Source organism: Oncorhynchus nerka, linkage group LG27 (assembly GCF_034236695.1).
Source record: "Oncorhynchus nerka isolate Pitt River linkage group LG27, Oner_Uvic_2.0, whole genome shotgun sequence".
NCBI classification, from domain to species: domain Eukaryota; kingdom Metazoa; phylum Chordata; class Actinopteri; order Salmoniformes; family Salmonidae; genus Oncorhynchus; species Oncorhynchus nerka.
Window position 1 is genome coordinate 36,444,143 of NC_088422.1, and position 16,903 is coordinate 36,461,045.

Consider the following 16,903-nt stretch of genomic DNA (forward strand, 5'->3'; position numbering starts at 1 on the left):
GTGTGCCTGCCCATTCAATAACCCACCCGCCACCATGGGGCACTCTGTTCACAATGTTAATATCAGCAAACCGCTCACCCACACAACGCCAAACACGTGGTCTGCGGTTGTGAGGCTGGTTAAACGTACCGCCAAATTATCTAAAATGACGTAGAGAAATTAACATTAAATTCTCTGGCAACAGCTCTGGTGGACATTCCTGCAGTCACCATGCCAATTGTACGCTCCCTCAAAACTTGAGACATCGGTGGCATTGTGTTATGTGACAAAACTGCACATTTGGCCTTGTATAGTCCCCAGCACAAGGTGCACCTGTGTAATGATCATGCTGTTTAATCAGCTTCTTGATATGGCACACCTGTCAGGTGAATGGATTATCTTGGCAGAGAGGGAAATGCTCACTAACAGAGAAGTAAACACAGTTGTGCACATAATTTGAAAGAAATAAGCTTTTTGTGCATATGGAACATTTTTGTTATCTTTTATTTCAGCTCATGAAACATGGGACCAACACTTTACATTTTGCGTTTAGATTTTTGTTCAGTGTAGTATTACTACAGTATTTGGACCAGGATTCCTAAATTTGACTGTAAGAACACCAGCAAATCAGCAACAACTGATTAACATTTTTGCGATCGTTTCTAAAGTATTTCCACACATAAGAGATATACTGTATGTGATCATATACAAATGTAAGCAAGGTTTGAAATGATTATGTTTTAGTCGAAGTCAATTTACAGTCTACAAATTACTTGTAATAATGTTCCGGCCCCCTGACCATCCGCTCTTGACAAAAATCATCCTTCAACTGAATCTAGTTGATGATTTAGACCATAGTAGACTTTTCTCATGTGGTTGGGCGTGGATAGACCAACCTTCTAATGCGTTAATTCATTAACGTGGAAGTGGCATTCCACCATTTCTTGTCATCATGAAATATGTTGTGTTTTAATCATATTCTGTCAAGCTAACCTCAAGTCACCCTCCTAGACCTCCTGAGTGGCGCAGTAGTCTAAGCCACTGCATCGCAGTGCTAGCTGTGCCACTAGAGATTCTAGGTTTGAGTCCAGGCTCTGTCCGCCCCATGGGGAGACCCATGGCGCACAATTGGCCTATCATTGTCCGGAATAGGGGAGGGTTTGGCCGGCAGGGATGTCCTTGTTCCATCGCGCACTAGCAACGCCTATGGCCAGCCGGGCGCAGTGCACACTGACACGGTTGCCAGGTGTACAGTGTTTCCTCCGACACATTAGTGCGGCTGACTTCCAGGTTAAGGGGGCATTGTGTTAAGAAGCAGTGCAACTTGGTTGGGTTATGTTTCGGAGGACGCACGACTCTCGCCCTTCGCCTCTCCCGAGTCCATACGGGAGTTGCAGCGAAGAGACAAGACTGTAACTATCAATTGGATACCACAATATTTTTTGCAGTAAGCACACACAGCTCAAGGCTATTTGGGCTTTGGCAATTATTGTTTGTCTGGTAGAAACGGATACAATTTAGCTTGATATCTGGCCAGACAATTACACAGCAAACATAATTATCAGTGGCAGGTATCAGTGTTTACAGCCAACGCTAATTCCTCCAACACGTGTCCAATAGCCTCCATCTGCCTGAGGGATCAATAGAGAGAAACAACAGGATTACTACTTCCCCTGGCTGGGACGGAGCAGAGCAGCTAGATGGGCAGTACGCTCAGGGATCGCATTCCAGAGAAACACAGCTAGCTGTGAGTGTGGCTAAAAACAGACTAGTGGAGCATTTAACACTGAAGTTCCTAGTGAAAGAAGGGTTTAAATGCAAGGCTTAGAGGTGAGGTGTGCTTCACAACACATGTGGAGGGAACTCCGGAGGCGGGGGACCAGAGATCTCTATATCATGACTCACTGGAGCTTTCAAGGTGTGGGATGACCCACACACACACTGCACCTCCCCTTGAGGTATGTTGGGTTCTGCTCTGCTCACAGTCAATGTCCAGAGTAACTCCACAGTAACTTCAGACAACTTTTGAAAACAAGCATAATGTACCATTCAGTGTTCCGTAAACCCAGTCTAACTGTCCTCCAGTGTATTGATGTTGGATGTCAGTGTGACTCAAATGCCATGGTAACAGTACATGTTTCGATGTATAATAGTTATGATGACAGCGTCTATTTCATGCTCTAGATATGTCCATAGTACATTCACTCTGCAGATGTTGCAACAGCTAACAAGATGATATATCTGTCCATTTTAGCTGCAATGATGATGTTTACAAATATGACTGCAAGGCAACAAATCTCTTTTCACTGTGTGTACAAGGTTAGGGTACATGAAATAATGTGGTGATATTGTTACATTAGATGATAAATGGCCCAGTCTCCATCAATTTCTATTTCTCTCTTTCTCCCCCCCAGTCACTCCCTCCCTCTCCTTGGAGCATCAGACATATTTTCCACAACGCCACAAGTCGCTAACACAGCCCTGTGGTTTTCGTCAAGCCATTAAAATCATGTCAACACTCACCTTCCCTACACTAAATAACAGAACATGGGCAAGTCTATGTCAGTGTAGTTACAATGTGACTTATAGTTAGAATTAGGGGCCAGAGTTTTTCCTGAACAGAGTTTTTCCTAGGTTTTTCCTGGTCAAGTTACATGGTCATGAGAAATTCCTGGGCCAACTCAAAGCAGCCAGATGGTTCTACATAATTAAACAATCCAAAAGCAGGGCATATCAAACAAACGGATAGTTAAGTGAAATGGCTCTGGCACAACCAACGCTCCCCTGGTATTTCTGCAGACCCGTGGTACAGCCCTAGTAAAGGGAAATGCCATGTGATATGTTATCAGTGTTTCTCCCTCCAGGGTCGACACAGACGCACGGCCAGAGCTCTGCCCCACATGGTGACGTCTATCTGGGGAGAGAAAGGTCCCCTCAGGCTTTCTCCAAAAACCCTGGTGAGGACTGACAGACATGATATTTCAGAGCTAGACACACACAGACAGGCACATGCACACACAGACAGGCACACGCACACACAGACAGGCACACGCACACACAGACAGGCACACGCACACACAGACAGGCACACGCACACACAGACAGGCACACGCACACACAGACAGGCACACGCACACACAGACAGGCACACGCACACACACACACAGAAGCAGAGAAGCCTTTAGAACAGGAAGGACATTCAACAAGAGAATTTCAATTCTCGAGCATGTAGTCTTCTGTAGACTGGTTTGTGGGTAAAGAAGATATTTGAAGAGAAAACACAGCTTTACTGGGATACTCAAGAACTGTCATCTAACCATCCTTTCTTTGAAAATACTGTTCGGCCTGCTGATGTCATTGCTATACAAAAACAGACAACTCTTACATAATCCTAATTATAACACATTGCTCTGAATGGATCGCGTCTAGACCAGGCGGTCAGTTACAATGCTGAGTTTTTCCTCCTAGAACTTCATGACATCTCATTGTGCATTTGGCCACTCTCAGTGCTGGACTGAAAAGCTTTGGTTGCTCCCTGTGCGGAGTGGACTGACATAAGGCTAGAGCAGAGGGCCATGGAAATGAGTGAGACATGTGAAGGGTAGCCGGGAGGGAAATCTGGTTAGAACTGTCAAGGGCACTGCTTTACAGTCAATCTGACAACTCAGTTGATGCAAATCAATCAATAAATAGTTTCCGATAATAGACCGGCTGACTCCACTTAGCCTGCAATTGAGCTGAGAGGAGGAAGCACAGCTGTTTCCATGGCAACTCTCCCACCCAGCCCCAGAAAAGCACAAGGATACATCCGGAGGTTCTGTTAGTCACTCTACTTTACTGGCTCATCAAACATGGCCAAATCAATTGATGAACACAGATAGATTATTCCCCTTTCCTTTCAGTATGTGTTTACATTACATTTACATTTACATTTAAGTCATTTAGCAGACGCTCTTATCCAGAGCGACTTACAAATTGGTGCTTTCACCTTATGACATCCAGTGGAACAGCCACTTTACAATAGTGCATCTAGGTCTTTTAAGGGGGAGGGGGAGGGGAACAGACTGAATTGAAATAGGATTGACACCTGTTATTGACAAATCTACACACATATTTCTCTTGCCAAATATGATCCACCCTGAATAAGATAAGGACTGGACCTTTACTGTTGACCATGTGAGCTTACAATGCTTGGTTTAAATGTTTGTCTGTGTTAAATGTTTAGGCCAAGCTACACATCCCGGTGGATATCCGCTGTTTGGCCAACCAGGCGGATGACATGGGAACAATGCTCCCAAAGAGGGTTTAGGCACAAGGGGGTGGGGGTTATTATCCAGAGGGACAGGAAGAGTTAGTTGGTGATTGGTCAACAGTACTGCTATTAATAAGAGTGGGAATTATTAACAGGATTCTTCAATTAAGTGTTTGTTGTCATTCAACAAGAGATAACTAGTTTTCATGCAGATTTTTCCACTTGAGAAATACCGCACCAAACATCTTAGTTAGATGTCAAATTGCGCAACTACGACCTCGTTGACAGATTTCTTGATTCATTTTAGATGAATTCAGAACATTTTGAGGAAGTATACTGGCTATATTGTTACGTCGTCTAAAGAGAGACAAGCCTTACCATTAAGGGAGTATTCGAGGCACAGTTCTTTTAGGGGAGTATGCGAGGCACAGGTCTTTTAGGGAGTATGCGAGGCACAGGTCTTTTAGGGAGTATGCGAGGCACAGGTCTTTTAGGGGAGTATGCGAGGCACAGGTCTTTTAAGGGAGTATGCGAGGCACAGGTATTTTAGGGGAGTATGCGAGGCACAGGTCTTTTAGGGGAGTATGCGAGGCACAGGTCTTTTAGGGGAGTATGCGAGGCACAGGTCTTTTAGGGGAGTATGCGAGGCACAGGTCTTTTAAGGGAGTATGCGAGGCACAGGTATTTTAGGGGAGTATGCGAGGCACAGGTCTTTTAGGGGAGTATGCGAGGCACAGGTCTTTAGGGAGTATGCGAGGCACAGGTCTTTTAAGGGAGTATGCGAGGCACAGGTCTTTTAGGGAGTATGCGAGGCACAGGTCTTTTAGGGAGTATGCGAGGCACAGGTCTTTAAGGGAGTATGCGAGGCACAGGTATTTTAGGGGAGTATGCGAGGCACAGGTCTTTTAGGGGAGTATGCGAGGCACAGGTCTTTTAGGGGAGTATACGAGGCACAGGTCTTTTAGGGGAGTATGCGAGGCACAGGTCTTTTAGGGGAGTATGCGAGGCACAGGTCTTTTAGGGGAGTATACGAGGCACAGGTCTTTTAGGGGAGTATGCGAGGCACAGGTCTTTTAGGGGAGTATGCTAGGCACCGGTCTTTTAGGGGAGTATGCAAGGCACAGGTCTTTTAAGGGAGTATGCGAGGCACAGGTCTTTTAGGGGAGTATGCGAGGCACAGGTCTTTTAGGGGAGTATGCGAGGCACAGGTCTTTTAGGGGAGTATGTGAGGCACAGATGTTCACTTCACCTAGCTGAGTTCTGCCAGGAGTATACCAAACCTAGTACGCAGGCGCCTTTATAATGATTCTTCTCCTCTTGGATGAGTCTACCTTGTTGTTGTCACACACTGACGTTCTCATTGCTCACAAATATTTGGCTGTTACTCCACAGTCTGAACCCCTAATCCATGGTGACAGATTGATGCTCAGAGGAAGGTAACTCTGAGACAAACAGGGTTACTCAAACAGACAGCGGTTTGTCAAGATGACTCCCTATCTGTACGCATGTCTGTGTATAGAATTACCTTGTTGTTTAACTCACGGTTTGGATAAGTCAGTGGCGTCACGTGTGTGAGTAGTTATTTGCGTGTGAGTGCATGTGTTCAGCATGTGCATTCATCTCTGAATTAGATATATGCCTGTGAACACTGTAATGACGAGATATACAGTGCCTTTAGAAAGTATTCATACCCCTTGATTTATCCCACATTTTGTTGTGTTACAGCCGGAATTCAAAAGGGATTAAATCGATTTATTTTCTCACCCACCGACACACAATATCCATAATTATGAAGTGAAAACCTGTTTTGAGAACTTTTGCTAATTTATTAAAAATGAATACAGAAAAGTAATTTGACCTCGTCTCGGGCCTAACAACAACCGTGCCAATATATCCTCCAAACACCGGCTTCTCGGGCATTATCACTTAATTATACAATGGGTGGGTCTAATCTAGAATGCTGATTGGTTAAAACCGCATTCCAGCTGGTGTCTATTCCACAAGTTGCCACCGGCTAAGTCTATGACATTAAAATGCCTATTTACTCTGTTCCATCTGACTGTGCAATCCACTCTCATCAGCCCAGCCAGGCAAGTTCTAAACTTGATCTCCACTATAAAAAGCATTTAGACATTTCTTTTAGACTAACATTTTCTTTTCAACAGCGGAGATTTCTATAAACCCTGTTGTCTGTCTCTCTGACATTTGCAACATTATTTCAATTATCAAATTCGAACTCCTGCTGTCCCATAGTAATGAATGTGTCGGGAGTCGAGACAGACAGCGTTTCTCAGCCAGTCGAAATCATGAATCAGCTGGCATCATTTTATGGATATATACAAACAAATGTCAATTGAATGAACGTAAAACGAAACACAGCTAATTTGCAGTCTTTCCAGCTTCAGTTTGAAGTGATTGTGTTACTGTAGCTGTGTTGTTGGCTAGAACAACAGTGTCCTGACGAGTGAGCACATGTTCTATGCCAGGCCAAATCGCTCCTCATTGGCTCATGTTATGGATGTATCCAAATAAATGTCACTAGAAAACAGCTTGGAAATGGAAATGCAGCTACTTTGCTGTTATTCTGGCTGACTGTAAGTTAGCCGTAGTTGGCTAGCTAGCAAGCAAGGGATAAGAATGTTGCCTGCCAGTATGGCAATGGAACATTTAGAACAAACGACTGGGTCACATCCGTAGATACAGAACTAAATGAATGAACAAAATAGTATGAATAAATTAGTCCAAATAACTTTTTTAAATTAAAATATGTCAATCATTATTTGAATATGTTGGTAACTCGTCCCGGGCCTAACAACACCCATGCCAATATATCCTCCAAGCACCGGCTTCTCTGGCATTATCAATTAATTAGAGTAACCTTTGGCAGCAATTACAGCTGTGAGTCTGCACACCTGGATTGTAAGATATTTGCACATTATTCTTTAATTAATTCTTAAAACGCTGTCAAGTTGGTTGTTGATTATTGCTAGAAAACATAGATTGGCTTGAAAATCTAAGTCAAAACTGTAACTAGGCCACTCAGGAACACTTAATGTCATCTTGGTAAGCAACTCCAGTGTATATTTGGCCTTGTTATTTTAGGTTATTGTCCTGCTGAAGGGTGAATTTGTCTCCCAGTGTCTGTTGGAAAGCAGAATGAACCAGGTTTTCCTCTGGGATTTTTCCTGTGCTTAACTCTATTCCGCTTCTTTTTATCCTAAAAAACTCCCTAGTCCTTGCCGATGACAAGCATACCCATAACATGATGCAACCACCACCATGTTTGAAAATGTGCCTTCTTCTTTTCACTCTGTCAATTAGGTTAGTATTGTGGAGTAACTGCACCATTGTTGATCTATTCTCCTATCACAGCCATTAAACTCTGTAACCGTTTTAAAAGTTATCATTGGCCTCAAGGTGAAATCCATCTTCGGCAACTGAGTTAGGAAGGACAACTGTATCTAGTGACTGGGTGTTTTTGTGCAACATCCATAATAACTTCACGATGCTCGAAGGGATATTCAAAGCCTGTATTTGTATTTTCACCCATATACCAATAGGTGCCCTTGTTTGCGAACCCTTGGAAAACCTCCCTGGCTTTCGTGGTTGAATTTCTGCTTGAAATTCAAATCAAATCCAATTTTATTTGTTGCATATTTAGCAGATGTTATTGCGGGTGTAGCGAAATGCTTGTGTTCCTAGCTCCAAAACTGCATTAATATCTAACAATACACAAAAATACACACAAATCTAAAAGTAAAATAATGTAACTAAGAAATATAAATATTACGACGAGCAATGTCAGAGTCCGGAGTGTATATAATATGCATATTGTAAATATATACTGTATGTGATGGACATTATGTGGATAGAATATATAGTATATCTGAAGAATACATGGATAGAATAGTATATGTACAGTAAAAGTTTAATAAGATTCTAGAATACTCAAATACAGTATATACATATGAAATGGTAAAAAACAGTATGCAAACATTATTAAAGTCACTAGTGTTCCATTATTAAAGTGACCAGTGTTCCATGTTTATGTACATAGGGCAGCAGGGATGAGTAACCGGATGGTAGCCTGCTAGTGACAGTGACTAGGTTCAGGGCAGGGTACTGACTGGAGGCTGTCTAGTGATGGCTATTTAACAGTCTGATGGCCTTGAAATAGAAGCTGTTTTTCAGTCTCTTGGTCCTAGCTTTGATGCACCTGAAGTGACCTCGCCTTCTGGATGATAGCGGGGTGAACAGACTGTGGCTTGGGTGTCTGAGGTCCTTGATGATCTTCTTGGTCTTCCTGTGACACCGGGTGCTGTAGAAGTCTTGAAGGGCAGGCAGTGAGTCCTGTGGTTGCAGACTGTGCTGTTGTCGTACCAGGCGGTGATACTGCCTGACAGGATGTTCTCAATGGTGCATCTGTAAAAGTTTGTGAGGATCTTAGGGGCCAATCCAAATTTCTTCAGCCTCCTGAGGTTGAAGAGGGGCTGTTGCGCTGCAAACTTGATGATTGAGTTGGAGGCGTGTGTGGCCACGCAGTTATGGGTAGACATGGAGTACAGGAGGGGGCTGAGCACGCACCCTTGTGGGGCCCCTGTGTTAAGGAGCAGCGTAGTGGAGGTGTTGTTGCCTATCTTCACCACCTGGGGACGACCTGTCAGGAAGTCCAGGACCCAGTTGCACAGGGCGGGGTTCAGACCCAGGGCACCAAGCTTAATGATAAGCTTGGAGGGTACTATGGTGTTGAAGGCTGAGCTGTAGTCAATGAACAGCATTGTAATATACACTACATGACCACAAGTATGTGAACACCTGCTCGTCGAACATCTCATTCCAAAACCATTGGCATTAATATGGAGTTGGCCCCCCCTTTGCGGCTATAACTCCTCCACTCTTCTGTCAAGGCTTTCCACTAGATGTTGGAACATCGCTGTGGGGACTTGTTTCCATTAAGTATTAGTGAGGTCAGGCCCTGATGTCGAGTGATTAGGCATGAATCACAGTCAGCGTTACAATTCCTCCCAAAGGTGTTTGATGGGGTTGAGGTTAGGGCTCTGTGCAGGCCAGTCAAGTTTTTCCCCTCCAATCTCGACAAACCATTTCTGTATGGACCTCACTTTGTGCATGGGGGCATTGTCATCCTGAAACAGGAAAGGGCCTTCCCAAACTGTTGCCACAAAGTTGGAAGCACAGAATTGTCTAGAATGTCAATGTATTGTATGCTGTAGCATTAAGATTTCCCTTCACTGGAACTAAGGGGCCTAGCCTGAACCATGAAAAACAGCCCCAGACCATTATTCCTTCTCCACTAAACTTTACAGTGGGCACTATGTATTCGGGCATGTAGCGTTCTCCTGGCAAATGCCAAACCCAAATTTGTCCGTTGGACTGCCAATGGGGAAGGGTGATTCACCACTCCAGAGAACGCTTTTACACTGCTCCAGAGTCAATGGAGCTTTACATCCACTCTAGCCATTACTTGGCGTTGCATTTTGGTGATCTTAGGCTTGTGATCGGCTGCTGGAAACCAATTTCATGAAGCTCCTGACAAACAGTTCTTGTGCTGCATTGCTTCCAGAGGCAGTTTGGAACTCGGTAGTGAGTGTTGAAACCGAAGACAGATGTTTATGCGCTTTAGCACACAGCAATCCGTTCTTGTGTGGCCTACCACTTCGCGGCTGAGCCGTTGTTGCTCCTAAACGTTTCCACTTCACAATAACAGCCCTTACAGATGATCCGGGTATGAGTAGCAGGGAAAACATTTGACGAACTGACTTGTTGGAAAGGTGGAATACTATGACGACGCCACATTGAAAGTCACTAAGCTCTTCAGTAAGGCCATTCTATTGCCAATGTTTGTCTATGGAGATTGCATGGCTGGTAGGTTTTATAGACCTGTCAGCATCAGGTGTGGCTGAATCCACTAATTTGAAGGGGTGTCCATATACTTTTGTATATATACTGTAGGTATTCCTCCTGTCCAGGTGGGATAGGGCAGACCACAGTGTGATTGCTTCATCCGTGGATCTATTGGGTTGGTATGTGAATTGTAGTAGGTCTAGGATTTTGGGTAAGGTGAAGGTGAAGGTGATATGATCCTTAACTTGCCTCTCAAAGCATGATGATGACAGAAGTTAGTGCTACGGAACGATAGTCATTTAGTTCATTTACCTTTTTTCTTGGGTACAGGAACAATGGGGACAGCAGACTGCTCGACTGACTTTATGGTGTATTGTGTGTAGAACAGTGACACAAAATCTTCATCAATCTGTCACAATACTCTACACTAACAAAGCAAAAACAGGTTTTTATTTTTGCAAATATACAGTGCCTTGCGAAAGTATTCGGCCCCCTTGAACTTTGCGACCTTTTGCCACATTTCAGGCTTCAAACATAAAGATATAAAACTGTATTTTTTTGTGAAGAATCAACAACAAGTGGGACACAATCATGAAGTGGAACGACATTTATTGGATATTTCAAACTTTTTTAACAAATCAAAAACTGAAAAATTGGGCGTGCAAAATTATTCAGCCCCTTTACTTTCAGTGCAGCAAACTCTCTCCAGAAGTTCAGTGAGGATCTCTGAATGATCCAATGTTGACCTAAATGACTAATGATGATAAATACAATCCACCTGTGTGTAATCAAGTCTCCGTATAAATGCACCTGCACTGTGATAGTCTCAGAGGTCCGTTAAAAGCGCAGAGAGCATCATGAAGAACAAGGAACACACCAGGCAGGTCCGAGATACTGTTGTGAAGAAGCTTAAAGCCGGATTTGGATACAAAAAGATTTCCCAAGCTTTAAACATCCCAAGGAGCACTGTGCAAGCGATAATATTGAAATGGAAGGAGTATCAGACCACTGCAAATCTACCAAGACCTGGCCGTCCCTCTAAACTTTCAGCTCATACAAGGAGAAGACTGATCAGAGATGCAGCCAAGAGGCCCATGATCACTCTGGATGAACTGCAGAGATCTACAGCTGAGGTGGGAGACTCTGTCCATAGGACAACAATCAGTCATATATTGCACAAATCTGGCCTTTATGGAAGAGTGGCAAGAAGAAAGCCATTTCTTAAAGATATCCATAAAAAGTGTTGTTTAAAGTTTGCCACAAGCCACCTGGGAGACACACCAAACATGTGGAAGAAGGTGCTCTGGTCAGATGAAACCAAAATTGAACTTTTTGGCAACAATGCAAACGTTATGTTTGGCGTAAAAGCAACACAGCTCATCACCCTGAACACACCATCCCCACTGTCAAACATGGTGGTGGCAGCATCATGGTTTGGGCCTGCTTTTCTTCAGCAGGGACAGGGAAGATGGTTAAAATTGATGGGAAGATGGATGGAGCCAAATACAGGACCATTCTGGAAGAAAACCTGATGGAGTCTGCAAAAGACCTGAGACTGGGACAGAGATTTGTCTTCCAACAAGACAATGATCCAAAACATAAAGCAAAATCTACAATGGAATGGTTAAAAATAAACATATCCAGGTGTTAGAATGGCCAAGTCAAAGTCCAGACCTGAATCCAATCGAGAATCTGTGGAAAGAACTGAAAACTGCTGTTCACAAATGCTCTCCATCCAACCTCACTGAGCTCGAGCTGTTTTGCAAGGAGGAATGGGAAAAAATGTCAGTCTCTCGATGTGCAAAACTGATAGAGACATACCCCAAGCGACTTACAGCTGTAATCGCAGCAAAAGGTGGCGCTACAAAGTATTAACTTAAGGGGGCTGAATAATTTTGCACGCCCAATTTTTCAGTTTTTGATTTGTTAAAAAAGTTTGAAATATCCAATAAATGTCGTTCCACTTCATGATTGTGTCCCACTTGTTGTTGATTCTTCACAAAAAAATACAGTTTTATATCTTTATGTTTGAAGCCTGAAATGTGGCAAAAGGTCGCAAAGTTCAAGGGGGCCGAATACTTTCGCAAGGCACTGTATAAAAAATAAAAAACTGAAATATCCCATTTACATAAGTATTCGACCCTTTACTCAGTACTTTATTGAACACCTTTGGCAGCGATTACAGTCTCGAGTCTTGGGTATGACCTTACAAGCTTGGCACATCTGTATTTGGGGAGTTTCTCCCATTCTTCTCTGCAGTTCCTCTCAAGCTCTGTTAGGTTGGATTTTCAGGTCTCTCCAGAGATGCTCGATCGGGTTCAAGTCTGGGTTCTGGCTCCCCCACTTGTCCCGAAGCCACTCCTGCGTTGTCTTGTGCTTAGGGTTGTTGTCCTGTTGGAAGGTGAACCTGAGCTCAATTTCCAGTCTCACAGCAAAAAGTCTAAATACTTAAGTAAATCAAATATTTAATTTTTTAATTAAAAAAAATCTATTTGCACAAATGTCTAAAAACCTGTTTTCTCTTTGTCATTATGGGGTATTGTGTATAGATTGATGGGGATTTTAAAAAAATCTATTTTAGAATAAGGGTGTAATGTAACAAAATGTGGAAAAAGGGAAGGGGTCTGAATACTTTCTGAAGGCACTGTATGTTGTCATGCCGCCATATTCCCAATCAACCTTAGTCCAACATCACCCACTCCTTACAAACGAATAGAGTGGATCTTACTCTACAGTGAAAGACAAAGGCAAAGAGAGAACATGACTTGGGAGTTCAACATTCAGCCCCTGGCCTTGAACATGTTCAGATATGAATCGCTTCAACACACTGAATTTCACATACTGTACACCACCATTCCCTATCATGATATGCTAGTGCCGCACATTCTTGACGATGTGCTCACCACTCACATTGATGATACATACGATTAGTTCATTGTCTTTTGTGCATACAAGTGTGTTCATCCATTGTCCAACGGAGGACAACAACTTAGAGATAGAGGCTCTCTCTCTGTCTGAAGTTGGAGGGTGGTGGGCGCCATGTACTGTATCTTGTCCTAGAGATACAGGATAAGATATCTATCAGCTTAATGTAGCCTACCTGTCTCGAGGTATAGTTTTCTCTAGAAGGAACACGTGCAAACAGACACACTTTAGGAAAGCTTTTTTTTTGGAAGTCCATGGAGGTATTTTTAGAGGCTCCAGAAGGTATTTTTGTACTTTTAACCGCCACAATTGAACGCTCCTCCTCATTACTTTATCATCTTACCAGGAATAGAGGCTAATTCAGGCAGTCAGCATTCAGTGATGTTATCTCTTCTTCAAAGCCCAGGCATTGAAGGCTGTCACAGTGCTGACTTGTGTGCTGTTCCACTGAAGGATTCTTTTAGCGCTATCATGTATTTTTATCATCCTTGCCTGGCTTATGAATTTCCCTCTTGCAGACATTTTTGGGAAGTTTGATTGTGAGATAAAGGTGACAGACACAATGATGTCTCTCTCTCTCTCTCTCTCTCTCTCTCTCTCCTGCCAGGCAAAGACATGAGGTCATTGTTGAATCTGTATGCAATCACCACAACTGGAACCTGAGCTCTGAAAACTCTGGGGCTACAGATGTTGGAGCATTAATCTAACATTGTCTTACAAAAAAGGCATTACAGCCAAAACATACAAAATAAAGTCTCCAATCTTATATCCTTGTATTAGCTTTTCCATGACTGTAGGAACACACCAAGCTCCAGAAGTGTGTGTAATAGAACGGTGTTGTTGGAGCTGAGTGTTTCTTTAGAAAATAGACAAAGGCAATAGACAACTAAACAATTCACAGACATGGATCGACTGAACGCGACATGACGTTGGCTGGGACTGAACGCGACATGACATTGGCTGGGACTGAACGCGACATGACATTGGCTGGGACTGAACGCGACATGACATTGGCTGGGACTGAACGCGACATGACATTGGCTGGGACTGAACGCCCGACCTTCAACATAAAATAAAGGGAAGTACTCTTAATATTCTCTCCTAAAGCTCTCATTTCATTTCTCCCCACATCCCCCGGAGGCAGATAGTGGGAGTCATAAGCAGGCCACAGTGACACCAACACACACCCCAGAAGAGACTGGAAGACCAACCATTAGTCTGGGAGATGTGTGTGTCACGCCCGCTGTCATACACACTTACTGCCACAGGCCCAGAGGCAGGTGTCTTTAGAAAGGCATTATACACATACCCCTCTATATCGGTTTATGTAATAGCCAGTCGTGCTCTGCATGTTCGTCCTACTGTATATGCCTATGCCTCACAGGCAGTAATACTATGCCGGTTTTGGACTGCTCTGCCAGAAACAAGTAGTTACATCACCGTGGAGTAATTACAGTAGCCAACATGATTGATTATGTGACAGTCTCCTTTCATAGACCACTTAATAAACCTGGGCATGAGCTCTACACAGACAGAAGCCCAATCTTTTTTGCAAAGGAATAGTGTCTAAAAACTCAGAGTAGGTATTTCTGGTATTGCTCACATCCCACCTACAACATTGACCCAGGCCAACAATGTTAAGGCACTGCAGGTTTCAGAGCTAGACAAAATGATATACTGTACTGCATACCAGAGCCATGCCATATACAATATTTCGAATTCTAAATACATGGCTCAGCCGTATACGTTCTTTAGCTGCCCGCTAGCTGGCAATGTGTGAACCCACAGCAGTAGAGAACTCCATTATATTTTGTATTCACTGCATTGTTCAATTAGCTGCTGCTAGCTGGGTCTGGAGAATGAGTCACCTCTTAATGTGTGAAGGTCAGGGGGGTTGTTGCTGTTTCTATCCACTTTATGGGGGGGGGTAAGCCTATGTGTGGTGCAGGGGATGGGGCAGGAAATCAGAGTCAGTGATGACGCAAGGACCTTGCTGAGAGTGCTTCCGATACTTATGGGCTATCAGCACTCAATAGCTCAAACACTGTGGCACACGGTAGAATAATAGGAAGGGGCTATAGAGAACACAAACACAGCAGTGTGTCACAGGAGGTTGGTGGCACCTTAATTGGGCAGGACAGGCTCATGGTAAAGGCTGGAGCGGAATGTGTGGAATCGTATCAAATACATCAAACACATGGTTTCTATTCCATAAGCTCCTTTCCAGACATCCTTATGAGCCGTCCTCTCCTCAGCAGTGTGTGTGTGTCTGACCCACTGGAATTGTGATACAGTGAATTATAAGTGAAAATATCTGTCTACAAACAATTGTTGGAAAATGTACTTGTGTCATGCACAAAGTAGTAGATAGTCCTAACTGACTTGCCAAAACTATAGTTTATTAACAAGGAATTTGTGGAGTGGTTGATAAACAAGTTTTAATGACTCCAACCTAAATGTATGTAAACTTCTGACTTCAATTTTTGTGTCAATTAATCCCATAAGGGATGGGTTGCCAATTGGAGATTTGACACGAAAATACAATTCCCATTCATAAAAAATAAAAAAACTCATTCATTCATCTCCGGCCCTCTGTGTGTCCTCAACAAATTTTAAATAATCAAATAAGCTGATTTTAAAATATAAAAAACTGAATGATAAAGTTCTGAAACATTAATATGAGGGTTTCAGCATGAAATATATTTATTTGACTATTGTTAATATAGCTTTTTTACAAATGTTTTAGTGCCAAACTAGTAGCAGTTTTGAAAAAAGTAAATAGTTGTCTTTGTTAGTGCTTATTTTAATGTAGGATGACAAACTATGGTTATCTTCAGTGTCACTGACCTCAGAGAGAGTTGAGTTTCATCACCCCCTTGACCCAGTCTGGATGGGCATGAGCATCAAAAGCAGTGACATCACAAAGACACTAATGCTGCATTCACATGCCATTCGGAACTAGTAAGCATTGACATTTCAGACTTGCTAACTGGGTGCAGTGAATAATAATACTGAAATGTAATATTTAATATTAACAATAACAAGCACTACAAATAACATGATTAAGGTTTAGTGAACCTACTGGTTCCAAGTGGAATAAGCATCTACTTTATTTTTCCCTGCATTGTAATTTACAACATGTTAAGAGCTATTGATAAGAGCTAGGTAAACAGTAGCGGTGCGTGGGTAAAATCACTGGGGGAAGCCAAGTCAGGGGAAAATAGCCATTTTACAACCTACAGTGCCTTTAGAAAGTATTCATACCCCGTGACTTGTTCCACATTTTGTTATGTTACAACCTGAATTAAAAATGGATTCATTTGATTCCCCCCCCCCCCCCCCCCCATCTGCACACAATACCCCATAATCACAATCTTGTTTTTAGACATTTTTCCACATTTATTGAAAATAAAATACTTTCTGGGTAAGTCTTTCTGGGTGAGTCTTTCTGGGTGAGTCTTTCTGGGTAAGTCTTTCTGGGTAAGTCTCTAAGAGCTTTTACACACCTGGATTGTGCAACATTTGCTCATTATTCTTTTATAAATTCTTACAGCTCTGTCAAATTGGTTGTTGATCTTTGCTAGACAACAATTTTTAGGTCTTCAGATTTTAATGGCTGGGATAGGAGAAAACTAAGATGGATCAGCAACATTGTAGTTACTCCACAATACTAACCTAGAGTAGAGTAAAAATAAGGAATCCTGTACATAAAAAAAATATACAAAACATACATCCTGTTTTTGCAACAAGGAACTAAAGTAATACCGCAAAAATGTGGCAAAAGCAATTCACTTTTTGTCCTGAAAACAAAGTGTTTGAGGCGAATCCAATACAACACATTACTGAGTACCACTCTCCCATATTTTCAATCATAGTGGTGGCTGC